At 39.4% G+C, this 18,297-nt stretch overlaps 1 protein-coding gene across 2 annotated transcripts in view; it reads left to right on the forward strand.

The window, feature by feature from the left end:
• Positions 1–18,297, forward strand: part of DCTD (dCMP deaminase) — a 61,459-nt gene that overhangs the window by 1,804 nt on the left and 41,358 nt on the right. The window lies entirely within an intron of this gene.

Consider the following 18,297-nt stretch of genomic DNA (forward strand, 5'->3'; position numbering starts at 1 on the left):
TTTCACAGTCTGGTAGAACTAAGATCTTTATTATTTTTGTCACTTTACTTAATCTGTAACATTGTCTCTACAAATAGCTCATATACCTCCCCAAAATACCTGTATGTTGAGCTCCAGACTATGTTGAAGATTTTATTTTCACATCTGTTGTTTTCAGGGAGTGTGCAGTGAAGCTACATTCATGAAGTAAGGCTCTAGTAGTTAACAGTGGACAAAAAACTGAATTCTCCTAACTTCGGGGTATCTGTAAGAGTTCAGCTGCTTAGGGAAAGCAACAGAGTCATTGCCTATTAAAGTGACAGACTCGTTTATTTTCACTGAGAATATTAAGTTTCAGTGAGGTGGTTGGTTTATAAAGTCCAGTCTTACTTTCTGTCTGTGTAAAAAAAGCACTTTCACTGTGCATTTACATTTTTGTCCTTTTAAATAGTCTTCTGAGTTTTATAAACTGGTTTATAGGTGACATCTTACAGTGCAAAAGTACATGTGGCAGTTGTGGGGCAGGATAAACTGGATTTCCTTTTCCCTTTTTTAGCTCAGTTTGCATTATCAGTAAGACATTTTGTTATATAAGTTGTTAAAAAAAACCTATAGAGGATATAGTTACTTCTCTTTGGCATTAACAAGGAGCTTTTATAAATAATACAGCCTTTTTCATCCTAAAAAAGCAGGCCTGTGATACAGCAGCACTCCTATACTCCTATTCTCTAGATAATCCACATAAAAGAAAGCATGAGATTAGAAAATCTGTAATACCAAGACAAAACTGAAAACTCATTTATATCAATGCTTACTCTGAAGCTGATACCTAATTCCTGTTCTGCGTCACCACCAAGGCACCAAAGAATCACATCTTTGATTACTGGTCAGATGAGATCTGCATGGATGGGGATGTGGATCTGATCTATAACCACCTCTACCAGGGTAAAACGCATCAGAAAACATCAATGTTTTCAGTTGCATAAATAAATGGAAATTGCAGTTCTTAATTTTGAAAATAAGTATACTAAGATCATTGTATAATTGTCTAATTTCTATGTATATGCTTGTGCATGCATATACAGATGTGCTTATACTTAAATATAAGCTGTTGCATGGTAAGCATTAGGCTCTCCCTCCCTCCATTTTCCATTGCTTGAGTACTTCACTGTGTTTGTGTTTATAGTTGGGGTCTACAGTCTGGAATGCCAGTTTAGGACTGCTTAGAAATGTCAATAGTGGAAGTCAGGCTGACAAAAAGTAGGTAATATTTGCATAAATAAATGCCAGACCTTTAATATCACCAGTGAGGATATGAGAATATTTAGCTTTTTGAAGGACTGCTGTTGTACAAAAGAGAATCCAATTATCCTATTGCTTTTTGCTCTTCTGCAACTTGGAAAAGAGCACATTTGGTAGAAGATAGTTTCTTCCATTATCCTTCAATATGTTTTCATATGTGTAATATAGGAAAACAGAATAGATGTTCATGATGATTCTTTTTAGCTTAAAATATGCTACAAATTCTAACTAAAAGTAGTTTTTCAAGTATACCTCCCACATCTCAACTGGTAACCTGCCTAGAATGTTTTGCTGACATTGTCAGCTGAAAGCATACCACGGATTGTTTGGCTTAATTGCACAAGACAGCACAGTTCAGAATATGTAAGCATGCTTTATTCAAAGCACAGAAGGGTGCATATGAAGAAGGTGTTCAAAAGCATGGAACAATGTAGCTGTTGCATGACTTAAGTATTTATCAATAAGTATGATAAATAACAAGATATGCTCCATGAAAGGAAGTTGATTGTTCCTCTCTTGCTTTGTATATGCATGTTTAACCAGTCTGGAGAAGTTCATGTTGTAAGTAGTACATAGTTAAAGAATTGAGTTAAAGGGAATTAGAATTGTGACTATTTTATGTCTCTTCTACTTACTGCTGTCAGCTAGAAGAAAAAAAAAAGTCTGTGCAAAAATTCAGAATGCAAGTGTGGAAGTGGCTGAATCCAGAAAAAGGGGCTGCAAAGGCAAATGGTTGTTCCCTGTTGCATAATGAGAACCATACTCATAAGAGTCTGTACTTACCCTAGTTCATCTCCTCATACTCTCTGCTTTCATCTTCTTTTATAATAAATTTGTGATCAAAAAAGGCATGTTTGTACCCTGTCCTTCCATAACAAGAGATTCCCTTAACTTGATCCACTAGAGTAGTGTCCCTGAAGAAATTTACAGCTGTTACAGCTCTAACTTGTACTATCTACAAATGGCTCTGAATCAAGAGCCATAGCTGTCTCCTTGAAAATCTACACAGTTCAGTCTCCACTGCTTTCAAACAGAATTTGAGTGCAGAATGAGTTATGAACTATGGTGACAGAATTAATTCCTAAAAACACCTGACAAAAATGTTTGAAAATATATATTGGTTACATTGAGGGTTTTTTTAAGCTCTTAAACCACCAAATACTGGCCACAAGTCTGACTTCCCTCACATATAGCTACTGTAGAACTCTAAAAACAATATTTTCAGCGTTTTATTTATTTATTTAATCACACTGAATTGTATCTGACAGCTATGCTTTCCAAGAAATGAAAGGCACCAAACCCAGGACTCCTTTATGTGGTGAGATTGTTAGTTTTAAAAAGGATTTTAAAAGTTCTGTAAAGAATAACTGTGTACATGCATGAGGGACGAAAGGAGGAGTGCTGCTGCTACTGATGTCTGCTTCTAATGCATGTATACATCTGAGACTAAAAGATCTTCAATGATATTGTTTCTGGTTGAATTTATGATGTAGTTCTAAAGAAGTGATGAAGCCAGATAATGTTTATGCTCATTCAGCTTTTCTTGTTGCTCCAAAGCCTGCTCTTTCCATTTGCATTCAACTGGACAGTTTGCTGCAAACTGGACAGTTTGCTCCTACAAAGACTTCACAGAGTATGAGTGGAAAAGACCTTATCAGGTTCTGCTTCAAATGAATATGTACTCTCTCTTTTTCAGTATTTTGGCCTTATTTTTGCCTTTAGGCATGTACAGGAAAAAGTAATGAGCAATTACACATTTCAAATCCTTGCAGACATAATTCTAATCCTATAAATCTGAAAATAAGTATACAGAACAATTTTAACTGATTGCTAGTCTGATTAAAAGTTTAAGGTGGGTAGAATGGAAATGATGTGGTAAGAATTTTGCCTCAGACATAACTATGGAAATGTGAGTAATGCTTTCGTGGTAAAATCTCAGACTCACCCCAAACCACTCATTAAACTAACTTAGCATTCAATTCTGTTAACTCTGATTCATACTGCTGATATTTCTATGGAAAAAGGAAAAAGAAGATGGAGAATTTTGGTTGTTCCAAAACTGTAGTATTGATGAGGTCCAAATTAGCCTCTGAGGCATATTCCCACAGGATTTCTTGATGAAGTCTTGAAATTGTATGTTTTTTTGGTGTTACATCTTCCACAGAAGCAGTCTTGCTATATTGTTTTTAATATATCTCTGGTACTTGTACACATAGATTTAAGTTGCCTACGTTTCATTGTATCTGTGGAATTGTGATATCTATTGACTGCTGTCTAATGGCTCTGGGGAACCACAAAAGCATGCCTGGTCATCCAAAAGGTTCCCAAGCGCACAGGCCTCTCTTTTGGCCATGAGTAAGACAGAAGTAAGCCAGCAACAGAAGGTTTCTGCTCATTGCCAGGGAGGGAAGAATTGAGAAGTTTCTCAGTAACAGTTGCTTTGTGGGGAACAGCAATTAATTTCTGTAAGTATTAATTTTCTTCATTAAGTGCTATGCAAGTGCACAGGTTTACAGAGCTAATGGTTTTAACTGTCCCTCTCTACTGGTGCAAGGACTAAGTGTTTCCACCACAGTTAGAAGAGAGCATTTAATGTATGCCTGCTGTGTTGTATCCAAGGGGAGCAATGGAATGAAATACAAGCATTTTGGCAATGACATCCTGAAGTATGATTCTTCTCTGTATCATCCACATACTTTCAGAAACAGTGCAGTAAATGAAGTAGACCGAGACTGAGTATTTAACACCTGCATGCCCCAAAAAATAGAAAGATCTCTGCCTGATGGGAGAGGCTTAGAGAACCTTCTAACAAATGAAAAATCTTATTTGAAACACAAAACAAGTACAAACCTGCCAAACTATAATACATTAAAATAGCCTGCTTTTCTCTTTTGCCCACTTTTCACTTCTTCCTTCCACTCAAAAAGTACAGTTTCTTCACATGAATGAAAAGTATTTTGACATCTATCCTGACCAACCACAAAGGAATCTCAGTCCTGTCTTATTGCTAACCGAGGCTAAAAACTATGCTGCAAGCATAACATCTGAATTTACGCAACTTTATAGCAAAAATGGGGCTGATGCATCATACCAAGATTTAACACTTCCAGAATGCTAGAGATGTTACTGAATTGTATGAATCATCCTATGGCAATTTTTTTTCTAGTCTGGTTATCTGAAACCCAGAAACATAATGTTTGCACTTTTGGGAGGATGATATTATTATGTACACTTTGCAGTGGACATAAAAAAAAGATGTGTTAAGTGACTTGATGGAGTAAAAAAATACCTATGTGAAAAAGGATAGGGTTTAGAACATAGGATGTTTCCAGCTCCTGAGCTGAATCTGTTGAACTGCATTCTGTCACTTTTACTATTTCAAGATGTGGTCTCAGACATACTTGGGGTAAGCTTTCTTATCACAAGGAAAAGATTATAATTCATACAAAAAAAATCCTTTTATTTAGTGTCTCCTTTTGAGGTAAAATGTGTATAAAAGTTATCAATTCCATATGGTCAAGCATATGTTATGAAATGCTTGTGTCCACATATGAGGCACATGACAATATTTCAATAGCTTGCTCCTTTGAATTTCTTGGTGGAGAAACACAACAAAAGTATAAATTGTAGTTAGCTGTACTTCTCTGTTCATAACTGACATACACTAATAAACAACCTGTAACAGCATAAGCAGATGACATTGAACAATAATTCAAAGAAAATAATGCAAAACTAAGCAAAGTCTGCAAAATTTAAGTGTTAAACATAACCCTCAGACAATGAAATGTCAGAATCATTGCTGATGATCAGCTGTTCTGTAATGGTGTGAATGTAAAGCCAAAGGATATACAGTTGGTGCTTATACCAGAGGAATCACAGCATTACAGGATGGTTGAGGTTGGAAGGGACCTCTGGAGGTCATCTTATTCAACCCCTGTGGTTAAGCAGGGCCACCTAGAGATGATTGCCCAGGATCATGTCCAGACATTTTTTAATATTACCAAGGATGGAGACTCCACAACCTCTCAGGGCAACCTTTTCCAGTCCTTGGTCACTCTCACTAAAAAAAAGTGATTCAAAAAAGGGCACTTTTCTGGCTCTTGATCAGATTTTTGTCCCCCAGGACTCCCAGTTGGCCTGGAGCATGTACTGGTGCATGAGGTTATTTCTCCCCAGGTGAAGGCCATTGCATTTCTCTTTGTTGAACTTTACAAGATTCCTGTTTGCTCATTTCTCTGCATATTTAAAGAGCACAAAAATGCACGACATAATTCAAACATACCAAAACAAGAAAACTGCTGTGCTGCAAACTGGCTTCTTGAACAGAAGAGGTCCAGAGGTGCCCCACTAGCAAGCAGTCAGGTGCTAAGAATCAGTGCTGCTTTCCCTTTAATCTTGCTAGACAATCAGAATTAGAGACAAACCATCTCAGGACTGTGGTCTCTGCACCCTCCAGTGGTACAGAGTACAACATTCAGAGAAGACCTTGGTTCTTCCATGGAAGCATTAATACATGTTTGTACAACTCGGCATGCCACCGGCAGCAATAAAAGAAGTAAAAGTGTTCTTTTACATAAAGAGCTAAAATGGTGTTTCCAAACACCAGCTCAGAAACTCTCTGATTACTTAAGCATTGATACCTTTTTTCCAGAATGTAACAAATGTGAATAAAGTATAGTACTCCGATGTGGCAGCCTGCTTCGCACTCCAGGAACTCAGAAACAATTGGTTTGGGCTTTTTTCCAGATTTCAGAATCAGGCCTGTCATCCCAAGGAAATAAAGTTAGTGTATCTTCAGAATGTAGCAGAATAAGGCTTGGCTGTTCTACAGTTTCCATCCAGGATTCATGGTAATTTTTGATACATCACTGACGGGGCTGGAGGCAGAAAAGCTAGTGTCACCTTTTTCAATGAATGGTGCTGGCTCCTGCTCTTTTCCTGGCCTTCCCCTTCCCGCATCCTTTCTTCTTACATCTGCTCTCTCTGATGCTCTTATTGAGCTGCAGTTGTTGGCTCTGATTTGTGAGGGCTGGAGCTGCAGCAGTGCTAACACTAATGGACCTGGTTTACGCCATGCAGCTGGTGTGTTTCTGTGCTGCTGTTGGTCCTACACCAACCATGCTGCTCCCTTCTCCAGTGCACCCCATACCCATACACCCTGGAACAGTCTTTAGTGGCTTAGACAACTCCATACCTGTTGCTGTGAACAGTCAGCAAAGGACTGCACTGCTGACAGTGACATCTGCTGTTGGAGTCAGCGGCTGGAGTTACCGCTCGAACCATCCCACTCTAGTCAAAGTCAAAACAGGGGTGCCCACAGCTGGGTTGTGCTTGGGAAGGGCTCTGAGCAGAGGGGAATATGCTGCACGTCCTTCAGTGGCCTCAAAACAACACCAATAGCCACATCATCCGCTCCATCCAGTGAGAGCTGGAACAAGCAGCTGGAGGTTGAGAGTCATCATCAACCCTGGAGTTAGTGTGCCTTCTATACTAGTTGCAGGGAAAGAGCCGTTTTCAAGTTACATGTAATAGCATTAATTGCAAGTGCCCAGATGGTGTTAAGAGAAAGCAAAGATCTGATTGATTACATGTATATTTGTAAGGTTGTAGGTGGGCTTCATAGATCATGAGCAAGCTAACAAAGCTTTTGTTTTGTTTCAATAGGAGAAGGCACAGAGGTATGTTAGGGCAGTGGAGAAGATGGTAAGGAGCTGCTTATGAAAATGAGTTTTCCTGAATCAAGTAAAAACTTGAAGAATGTTTCAGAAAAAAATTCTCAAAAAGAACATAAAAATTTTCCCTAAGCACATATATGCACAACCCTACTCCTGCCCTTTATCCCGTAAGGCAAGAAAGAAAACTAGTATGTGCTCTTTTTAATGCAGCAGAGGCCTTTCACCAGTCATTTTGTTTAATCTCCCTTCTCAGTATTCCACATCTGTGGAATATATTTCTCCAGCAATCTCATTTTAATAACATATTCTAATCCATTAAACTCACTCTGGTGAGTTTGCAGTGAACCATGACATTTCCAAATCAAAGTAAAATCGAAGGCCTTAAAGCAGACTGCAGAGCTAAAATTCTTTTTCTTATCCCTTCAGTTTATTTACAGAAGATTCATATGTTCAAATATACCAAATCATCATGACAGAATAATTATGATGTCATATTTTTTGAAACAATGTCAAATACTGAACTGATAGACCTGCAGAAAACTGTGAAATAGCAAAAAAAAACCAAAGCCAAACAATGATGGATGAAAGACAACCAGTAATGAGCACATCCAAACTTTGTTTTCTCTGCTGCTTTATCTGACAGTTGATACTTTTGCAGCACCAACTGAAGTCCTGATAATGCAATGATTTAAATCCTTAACATGATCCCCTTTTCCAAATGCCATCCAGCTGAGTACAGGGCAAACAGTCGCAATACCAGAGTATGACAGGGCTTCTTAACCTCTGCAAAGCCTTGCTTTTCCTGACCAACACTGGGATATGGATTGTGACATGGATTGTTACACATGATTTCTGAGACGTGAGATTGTCTCAATGTGTAGCTTAGGCTTACTCATATTTTTGATCTGTGTACCTGTATAAGGAAATTGTTCTGGGACAAATCACAGGAGCAGGCTTTCTGGAAAGCAAGTATGTAGCAGGTAGGAAGAAAACTACATTGCTAAAGCAAGAAAGGATAATGGAATACTAAACCAAATAGAAAAAAATCATTTTTAGGGTTGCCTTCAAATGATTGCAGGAAATCCAAAGAGCTGAATTTAAGTGTTGACTTCTTGCATCAAGTCAAGCAGGTGATTTTTGCATCCTCTTCAAATATTGGATTTTAATTTTAGCACTCTATACATATGAGAATTAAGCATAGCTAAAGAGACAAACATTTCTATTCTTCACTCGTGTTTTATCAAATGTATTTAAATCTCATCTTGCACAGTGGAAATTGCTATTTCTATTTTGCAAAAGTAAAATAGAAATATTAGAATATGAACAAATAACTGCTTAGTCTCCCCTTTGGTAAGTTTTCACTATAAAGCTCACTTTCCAGTCCCTTAATCATTTGCATTTCTTTTCTGTGACTCCACTTCAGTTAAAGGAGATCTTTCTTCAGTTTGAAATATCAGAAATAGAACTAACTCCCCAGCAACAGTCACACTAATACCAAATACAGGGACATGTGGCATCTAGCCACTTGTGCTATAGTTTCCACAGGTTTCTGGCCATAAATTAGATTAACTCCTTCTGCCACAGCACCTCACTGAGACTTCTGTCTACGGGGGTATGACATAATAGGCATCACAGAAAAATGGTGAGGTGGCTCCTGCGACTGGAGTGTTGGAATGGAAGGTTACAGGCTCTTTAGAAAAAAACAGGCCTGGCAGACAGGGAGGGGGAGTTGCCCTTTATGTTAGGGATAGCCTGGAGAGTATGGAACTCTGTCTGGGGACAGGTGAGCAGTCGACAGAGAGTTTGTGGGTCAGGGTTAAAGGGAGAACAGCGATGGGAGACATTATTGTGGGGATCTGTTACAGACCACCTGATCAAGAGGAATCTGTGGATGAAGCACTCTATAGACAGATAGGAACAGCCTCACGCTCAGGCCCTTGTTCTCATGGGGTACTTCAGCCACTCTGATATCTGTTGGAGCGACGGTATGGCCCGGAACAAGGAATCCAGGAGGTTCCTCGACTGCGCAGAAGACAACTTCCTCCTGCAAGTAATAGAGGAGCCGACAAGAAGAGGTGCCATGCTTGACCTCGGGCTCACCAACAGGTGACGCTCCAGGGCAGCCTTGGTTGCAGCGATCATGAGATGGTCGAGTTCCAGCGAGAAGAGCGTGCCGCAAGCTCAGTGCCCTGGACTTCAAAAGAGCAGACTTCGGCCTCTTCAGGAACCTGCTTAGTAAGGTTCCATGGGATATAGCCCTAGAGGGCAGGGGGGCCCAAGACTGTTGGTTGATATTCAAGGATCACCTACTGGAAGCTCAGGAGTGTTGCATCCCAACTAGAAGGAAGTGCAGCAGGAGGGCCAGGAGACCTCCTTGGATCGATAAGGAGCTGCTGAGGAAACTTCAAAGGAAAAAAGAGGCTTATAAAAGGTGGAACCAAGGACAGGCGGCCTGGGAAGAATACAGAGATGTTGTCTAGGAAGCTAGGGGCCAGGTTAGGAAAGCTAAGGCCCAGTTAGAATTAAACTTGGCTAGGGATGTGAAAGATAACAGGAAGGGATTCTATAGGTATGCAGCAAATAAAAGACAGACTAGGGACAAGGTAGGCCCCCTCTGGAAGCTATCAGGAGAGCTGGCTACACAGGATTTGGAGAAGGCTGAGGTTCCGAATGACTTCTTTGCCTCAGTCTTCACTGGGAAATGCTCTGATCACACCACCCAAGTCTTGTAAGGCAGACTGTGAGAATGAAGACCCTAGGCCCACTGTAGGAGAGGATCTGGTTCGAGACCATCTTAAAAAATCTGAACATGCACAAGTCTATGGAACCTGATGAAATCCATCCGCGGGTCCTGAAGAAGCTGGCGAATGAAGTTGCGAAGCCACTGGCCATCATATTTGAGAAATCACGGCAGTCAGGTGAAGTTCCCGACAACTGGAAAAAGGGAAATATAACCCCCATTTTCAAGAAGGGGAAAATGGATGACCTGGAGGATTACAGACCAATCAGTCTCACCTCAGTGCCTGGCAAAACCTTGGAGCAGATTCTCCTGGAAGGCATGCTAAGGCACATGAAAAACAGCAAGGTGCTTGGTGACAGCCAGCATGGCTTCACTAAGGGGAAATCCTGCCTGACCAATTTGATGGCTTTCTATGATGGGGCTATGGAACTGATGGACAGGGGTAGAACAGTTGATGTCATCTACCTGGACTTGTGCAAAGCGTTCGACACTGTCCCACATGACATCCTTGTCTCTAAGTTGGGGAGACATCAATTTGATAGATGGACCACTCGGTGGATAAAGAACTGGCTGGATGGCTGCAAGCAAAAAGTTGTGGTCAATGGCTCAATGTCCAGCTGGAGACCAGTAACGAGTGGTGTCTCCCAGGGATCGGTGTTGGGACTGGTCTTGCTCAACATCTTTGTCGCTGACACAGACAGTGGGATTGAGTGCGCCCTCAGCAAGTTTGCCGATGACACCAAGCTGTGTGGTTTGGTTGATATGCTGGAGGGAAGGAATGCCATCCAGAGGGACCTCGACATGCTTGTGAGGTGGGCTGATGCCAGCCTCATGAAGTATAACCATGCCAAGTGCAAGGTCCTACACCTGAGTTGGAGGAATCCCAGGCTACAAATTGGGCAAGGAAGAGATTCAGAGCAGCGCTGCAGAGAAAGACTTGGGGTTGTTGGTTGATGAGAAAATGAACATGAGCTGGCAGTGTGCGCTTGCAGCCCAGAAAGCCAACCGTATCCTGGGCTGCATCAAAAGGAGCGTGACCAGCAGGTCAAAGGAGGTGATCCTGCCCCTCTACTCTGCTCTCGTGAGACCTCACTTGGAGTATTGTGTGCAGTTCTGGTGTCCTCAACATAAAAAGGACATGGAACTGTTAGAACAAGTCCAGAGGAAGGCCACAAGGATGATCAGGGGACTGGAGCACCTCCCGTACGAAGACAGGCTGAGAAAGTTGGGGCTGTTCAGCCTGGAGAAGAGAAGGCTGCATGGAGACCTCATAGCAGCCTTCCCGTATCTGAAGGGGGCCTATAGGGATGCTGGGGATGGACTCTTCATTAGGGATTGTAGTGACAGGACAAAGGGGTAAGGGGTTATAATTTAAACAGGGGAAGTTTAGATTGGATATAAGGAGGAAATTCTTTCCTATTAGGGTGGTGAGGCACTGGAATGGGTTGCCCAGGGAGGTTGTGAATGCTCCATCCCTGTCAGTGTTCAAGGCTGGGTTGGACAGAGCCTTGGGTGGCATGGTTTAGTGTGAGGTGTCCCTGCCCATGGCAGTTGGGTTGGAACTAGATGATCTTAAGGTCCTTTCCAACCCTAACTATTCTATGATTCTATGATTGCTACTGTGACCAAAGCTCTTCTGTCACAGGGATTCCCAGGACTAGGGACACCGTCCTTTAAAGATAACTTGTGTTATCTTTATCTTTTTATCTGTTTCCCACATACACAATTTTGTATTTTTCCTATTGAAACCCATATTGTTTACTTATCCCAAAGCTCTAATGCCTCTTCAGTGCCATCATACCTTTTCTTTTTACAATGTACTGTCAGACCAAGAGCTATTTTATCAGCATCATGAATGTGCCTTCTCCTCTGCTACAATTCAGAAGTATTTCTTAGCATGTCTGTGTCTTTTTCTTTATTATTTCTAGTTCTATTGTTGACCATTTGTGAATGGACCAGCTACACAAAGTCAAAATAGTGGGCTTAAGGTAGACCTGTCTTTTGAACTCTGATGCCATCAGAATTATTCTGAGGAAGTTGACTTACATTTTAACGTTTTCCAAACAAGGATTTGCTCCACCTTTATTTTACCAGAGTCCATTTTGATGTAATTCATGTAGCATTAAAAATAAAAAAGGGATTCTTTTATCACAACTTTTATTATAATTTTAATATTATCTGTCAATCTTAAAATCCAGCAATTTTCTCCAGAAAGGCCACACAATTTCCTACATTTTTTAGAAAAGGGCTAGTAGTTATAACAAAAAGACCTTGGTTGAGCATTACTGCTCTGACTTCATGTCTTAGGTACCTTATTTCACAATGTGTGACTAGCTACAAAGTAATTTGGACTGCCTGGTTATTAGTTAGTCTGGAATTGTTTTGTGCAGTTATGATAATTATGTTTTTATAAGGTAAATTTGTAACCCAAGAAAAATCACTCAGAAAACCCTGGGCTGAGAGAAATTCAGTAATCTTGAGTTTCTTCTGCTAAGGACACCTTTGACATGTAACAAGTCTCCTGAACACTTTTCATTTCCCATCTATTCCTAGACATCCCTTCCTGTTCCCAGCCCCTATCCCTGCTCCCTTTCTGGAAAATCTCAGTCATGTTTCCTTCAGTGACAGCTTGACAAATCGTTGCAGTGATAAAGGTTTATCACTCCTGCTGCTGCTGTGACTCTCCCCATCTGCCTGGAAGAGCTATGGTAAGAGCACAGAAATGGACATAACCCTTTGCTGTAGCATATCATCTTCTGGACATTTTCCTGTCATATGAAATTGCAATTTATGACTCAAATTAATGAACACATACTACTGCCTCCCCTGGGGGTGTTTGAAAGGGACCTTTTGGAGCCACCAGTCTGTGACATCAGAAAGCAGAAGGCCCCTTTGTCCTCTGTAGGAGCAACACCTGTACCTCCCCTTCCTGCTGGGAGCACTAGGGACAGCATGAGGTATTTTGTTTCCTGGACCCTCAAAACAGGCAGCTTCTGCTTCAGCAGCCAGGCTGCATTGCTTCACTGAGTTGCCCTGGCATGACTGCATGATCATCCTCCTGCCATCAGCATGGTTTTAAATAGGGAGCATGCTGGCATGCCTCTCCCCTCTCAGCAAAGCAGATTAATAGGACTTTTCTTATTGCTCAAGGTTTTGTATTTCTACAGCCACAGGCAGACATTACAACAGGTATTAAGCATATCAAGATCTACCTTTAAGCTTCTTTTCAAACTGCTAGCCTAGGCACTTGAGAAACACTGATTACCATCTGATAATTTTGAAATAATAATAATATGACTCTGGAAGGCTCTAAAAGCAAATTTATGTCTAAAATGTATGTAGAAAGGGGATGAATCAGAAACCAATTATGTTAATGCATTAATCATTATACTCCTATTCAGAAATAAACGTTCATATTGTTATACCCAGGTTTATATTATTAAATCCAGGGGAGAAACAAATGTCACAAACAGGTAGCAAAAGGTTTCTCCTGGCAGGATGAAACTATGTGAACCTAAAGATCCACAGTGTTTCAAAAGGCTTGAGGCACTGTCAGAATTCAGTCTTTCTAACTGCATGTTCGTAAAAGATTCAAATCTGTTTGCATACGTAGATTTTAAGATAACATGTAGATAACAGGTCATACGTGCAGGTACAGTGGAGCATTTGGAAGAAGTGAACCTTTTACATTAGCAGAAGCTTGGAAGCTCAGCAAAACAAAACTTAAATAGCACTTATTTAAGTTAAATTGCAAAAATAATGGTATGTGTATATATGTATAATTTGACAATACATTACGTTTTGCTATTCTCTGCTAAGAATGATACCTTTAATCTCTTGCTGCATCTGAATATGTATTTGACAAACATAACCACTATTTTTTTCATCAGTATTACAAAAATTATACCTCAAATATAAATATTGCTGTCATGGGACAAAGCTTTATATAATATATGCAAAAGATACAGTAGCATCCAAGAGTTCACATTTTGTAGCTGTTTTCATTAGGGAAAACCTTTATTAACAGTAAGCATTTTTTTCCTCAGCAAAGCTCTTTCAAAACATTTGCTAATTAAAACCTTTATATCTCTTAGACAGTAAAAGTGCTTTTTCCAACTTGCAATAGCTATGTAACTTATTTTATTAGTGGTTTAGTAATAAAGTCAGATAAACCTTTGATTTAATAATTAGCATTTATAGAGTGCTTTCTGCCTTCAAAGCACTTTGCAAACATTAAGTAATTAATTCTTGCAACTCCCCTGTAATTTGGAGAAATATATTCATACATGTTTGCCTATGGTTTAGGAAACGCAGTATTATCTTGGACTTTTTATGAAACAGAGAATTAAGACCTATGAAGTTATTCACTTAAGTCCACAAAGATGGAAAAGTCAGAGTAGGAACTGAAGGTAAACTGTTGTCATGGTTTAATATGGCAGGCAGCTAAACACCACATAGGCATTTGCTCATCCCCCCCATTCCAGTGGGATGGGTAAGTGAATCACGAAGGAAAAAAAAAAAAAAGTAAAAACTATGGGTTGAGATAAAGACAGTGTAATAAGACAGAAAAGGAGGGAAAGAAATAATAAAAGAATCAGAATATACAAGACAGATGATGCACAGTGCAGTTGCTGTCCAACCACTGACTGCTGCCCAGCCAGTTCCCAAGAAGCAGCCCCTGGCCAGCTTTCCCCCCAGTTTATATACTGGTTATGATACACAGTGGTATGGGGTATCCCTTTGGTCAGTTGGGTCAGCTGTCCTGGCTGTGTCCCCTCCAACTTCTTGTGCTCCCCAGCCTACTTGCTGGTGGGGTCGTGTGAGAAGCTGAAGAAGTCCTTGACTTCATGTAAACACTGCTTAGCAACAACTAAAACAAAAACAAACAAAGACAAAACAAAAACTAAACCAAAACATCCCTGTGTTATCAACATTATTCTCATCCTAAACCCAAAATGCGGCACTGTGTAAGCTACTAGGTAGAAAATCAACTCTATCCCAGGAGAAATCAGGACAATTATTCTCCTCATGCTTTGCTGTACTCCAGTCACTCTGCTCTTTCAGTGATTTTCTCCGGAGGGGTCCAGCCAGATCTGCCAAAGAAAACCAAAGCTTTGGATGCTAAGCAGGTCCTTCCACCTTCTCTTTACCCAGCTTCTGAGGCTGCTCGCTTGTGGAATGTGCATGCCTCAGGAGCATGGGCAGTGGTTCACACAACAGGTTTGCCTATACATGCTGGCCATGGCTATGTGGCCATCAGACATAAAGGGACAATGAGAAGTCATTTGTAGTGCTCCAACTCAGCAAAGCAAGTAAGCTTTTTTTACTCACAAGCTGTAGGAAATTTCCTGGAAGTAAGGTACTTTGGTTTTGGAGTAAATAAAGGCCATTAACAAGATTTCAAAATTAATGGCTTGTTTTCAGTGAATTTAAGAATTCCTTCAGGTACAAAGGCCTAAATATTTATGTTGTGAATTAATACTGTGCAAGTTTTTGTGTATTTTTGTAAGTGTATTTTTGTGTGAATGATGAAATAATAAGCCAGAATCAATTGTATCACTGCTGTGTATCAGTTTCTCTTCAACCAATATTTAAAAAACCCAAGAAACTTCAGGACATTTTCAGTAGCTCAACTGAGCCAAGTTGTCATAACTTACAGTGTCTTCTTCAAGCAAGAGAAACAGCAACAGAAAGATATCTGCTAATACACACTCATCATTTCATTCAGATGCGGAACACAAATAATGTAGGAAGTTTGTAAAGATTAAAGAATTAGGGGTTAAACGTTCCTTGGTGATCTGCTATTTGTTAAATATTAAAGAGTAACTTCTTGTGATTTTGTTTCTGTACGACGGGTCTGTCAAAGGAAGACTACTAGAAACCAGAACAGTGCTCCATTTTGTATTTGGTGAGCTAAGCACTATTTCTCTATGGAGATGAACAGATTTTTTTTTTTTTTAATTTGCTATTTTATTGTATTTATAATTAGCTGTCTGGAAAAAAAAAAGTTCTCTTTTTGCATCTGCAGTGATGCATTGATTCTTTCATTACAGCAAATACACATGACCCCCGGTGTTCAACTGTAAACAATAATAGTTACTGGCTTCATTAGGAAGCTAGCAGATGGCTTATAAGTTCTCATGGTAGCTTTTATCCGTTTGAGGCTTGCAGTGTGCAAATGTTTGTCTTTTAAACAGGATAAAACAATGTAAAAGGGACTCTGTGCTTTGCTTTTATTAGTAGCAATTCATTTGTATTGCAGATTTGAATCTGAGTATCTGAGTGCACTGTCTGAGTGCCTTGCCTCTGCCTCTGTGGCATTTTCTGTACCAGAAGAAATGAGATCAAATAATACTTCTTGAGCTTTAACAGAGCTGTATTTTTCTTAGTAGGACTTATGTTATAAACCCAATCTCTCTTCCCTTCCCAAGTGATGCCCCCTTTCAGCAAAGAGGCAGCATTGCCTCTAGTTTACCTTACATGGACTGGGGATCACTAGTGCCATTTTGTCATTCCCAAACATTATTTACACAGCCAAATTTTTGTCTACAGTTTTGGAATACCTGATGAATAACAGCTCATTTACTGTCATCACCACCCTGGTGCCTGGAGTGTGATGAACTTCAGGATGCTTCCCAGATAGGCTGCAGGCAGTTGCAATGATCATCAAACATAATCACCACATTTATTATGTAACTGGACAGAGCTATCTGAAGACCAGTTAATCGTCAATAAAATTTAGTAGAGCACAGTAGCTTTTTTAAAGCAGAACAGTTTTATTTTAGTATGTGAGTCTTTAATGGCTTTTCTTGTATTCCTAATACAGCCCAGGGTCTCATTACTATTTTCATGTACTGAATTTTGTTTATAGCTGGAATTGAGCCACATTATCAAGAAATAGAAGCAGGGGTTGTATATTAAATACGGTGCTAAATACTTTCAGTTCTCTTTCAAAGCACTTACACATGGTGATGCAAACTTCCTCCAAGTGTTGCATCACTGTGTTTCAACTGGATATGCACATGGAGGAGCCTATAGCTTATAGTTTGTGTTCATTCAGTATTGGCTTCTCATGGTTTCTTCATACTAAGGCATGAGCATTTCATTTTTACAACGGGAATGCCTCTCTTCATATAGAAATTGGCCATTTGTTTCAGAAAGGACCATCAAAAATTAGAAACTTTTGTAGAGGAAAAGTCTCATTTTGAGGGCTTAAATAAACATCACTGCCTGGGTCTTGTTTTTCCTCATTGTATAGTAAGTACATGAGTATCAAATTAGAGGGGGGTTAAGCAAACAGTGGTCTAGCGTATCTTTATGTATTCATATTGTATTTTCATGTTCTATATTCAGTTTTAAAGTTCAAAATTTCTTGTGTTTGGAGGGATAACGCTATCTCCTGGAAGAGTTACTGGAATTTTGCATCCAGAGCATTTATTTTCACTTTTTATCCTCTTCTGTTTTATTAAAAATAAGATTTGCATTAAAAACTTTCTTTCTTCTAAGCACATCTGCTCTTGCTTCTACATCACCTGAAGATCTAAACCTCTGCATGTGACATCTTCAATGAAGAATAAGCAGCAGGAACAGATGAGCTTTCAAGAAATAAAGATCCTATTTTCATGCAAATGTACCAGTAATTAAAATCAATGGGAGAAAAAAAAAAGGTAACTCAATATGCAATACCTTCAAATTTAATTTGAAGTATAATAGTTTTAAACTTTTCCATAAGAACTCCCAGACTCTTTAAGTGGTTTAGTTTTGAGAACAGTAATAATTGTCATTCAGATTAATGGGTTAGTTTTTCTTATCAAAAGACACCTTTAAAATGAGTTTGGGGATAATAGTAAGTTTTAAATATTTTTTTTTCCCCTATGGTTTAAATAAAGTTAGTTAAATTTCTAAGTAAACTGTATTTCCATTCAGGTCTCTGTGTGAAGTATAGCCATACTCAAAAAGCCAGCCTAAGGCCTACCACACAGCCCACATGACTTCCACTATGGAAAGTATGCCAAGCTGTATGTTCAGCATTTACTCTTCCTTCATTAACCATCTCACTTTTCCTGAAGGAAGCATTTTACTGAAAAACAAAGACTCTTGTCTTTACTAAGTTTTACCATTCCTTATTAATCACTTCAAAGCTTACAAAATGAGGAAAAGGAAGACTGTGGTAGTAATGCATCCAACAAGTCTATCCATTTAAAACCACTGCAGAAATTCTGAGAGATTTAACTTATACCTAGTCTAGTCTAGTCTAGTCTAGTCTATGTCTACAGTAAAATAGATTTTGAGATCTTCTCATGACATATGAGCACAATTCACAGTAAAATAAAATAATTGCCTAAACACTGGACCTAGCTCCATTCATCTTTGAAGTTGTAAGGTTGCAGAGTCGAAATGCATAAAGAAGTTCTGCCATTTTATCCTATGCTATTTAAATTCATTACTCAACACGTAGAAGTAGTCACAGCTCCCAGGTGACAGGTGCACCTTTATTGATTAGAAATAAATTTATTTGTGATGGGTTTGGAAAGGCTGGGCATTACACACATACAAACATACACATACATATATGTGTATATATATAAACAATAGAAAGGT

This window comes from Pezoporus flaviventris, unplaced genomic scaffold, assembly GCF_033815535.1.
Source record: "Pezoporus flaviventris isolate CSIRO_AGI_PZ_B2104156 unplaced genomic scaffold, CSIRO_AGI_Pfla_v1 ptg000002l, whole genome shotgun sequence".
In the NCBI taxonomy this organism is placed as follows: domain Eukaryota; kingdom Metazoa; phylum Chordata; class Aves; order Psittaciformes; family Psittacidae; genus Pezoporus; species Pezoporus flaviventris.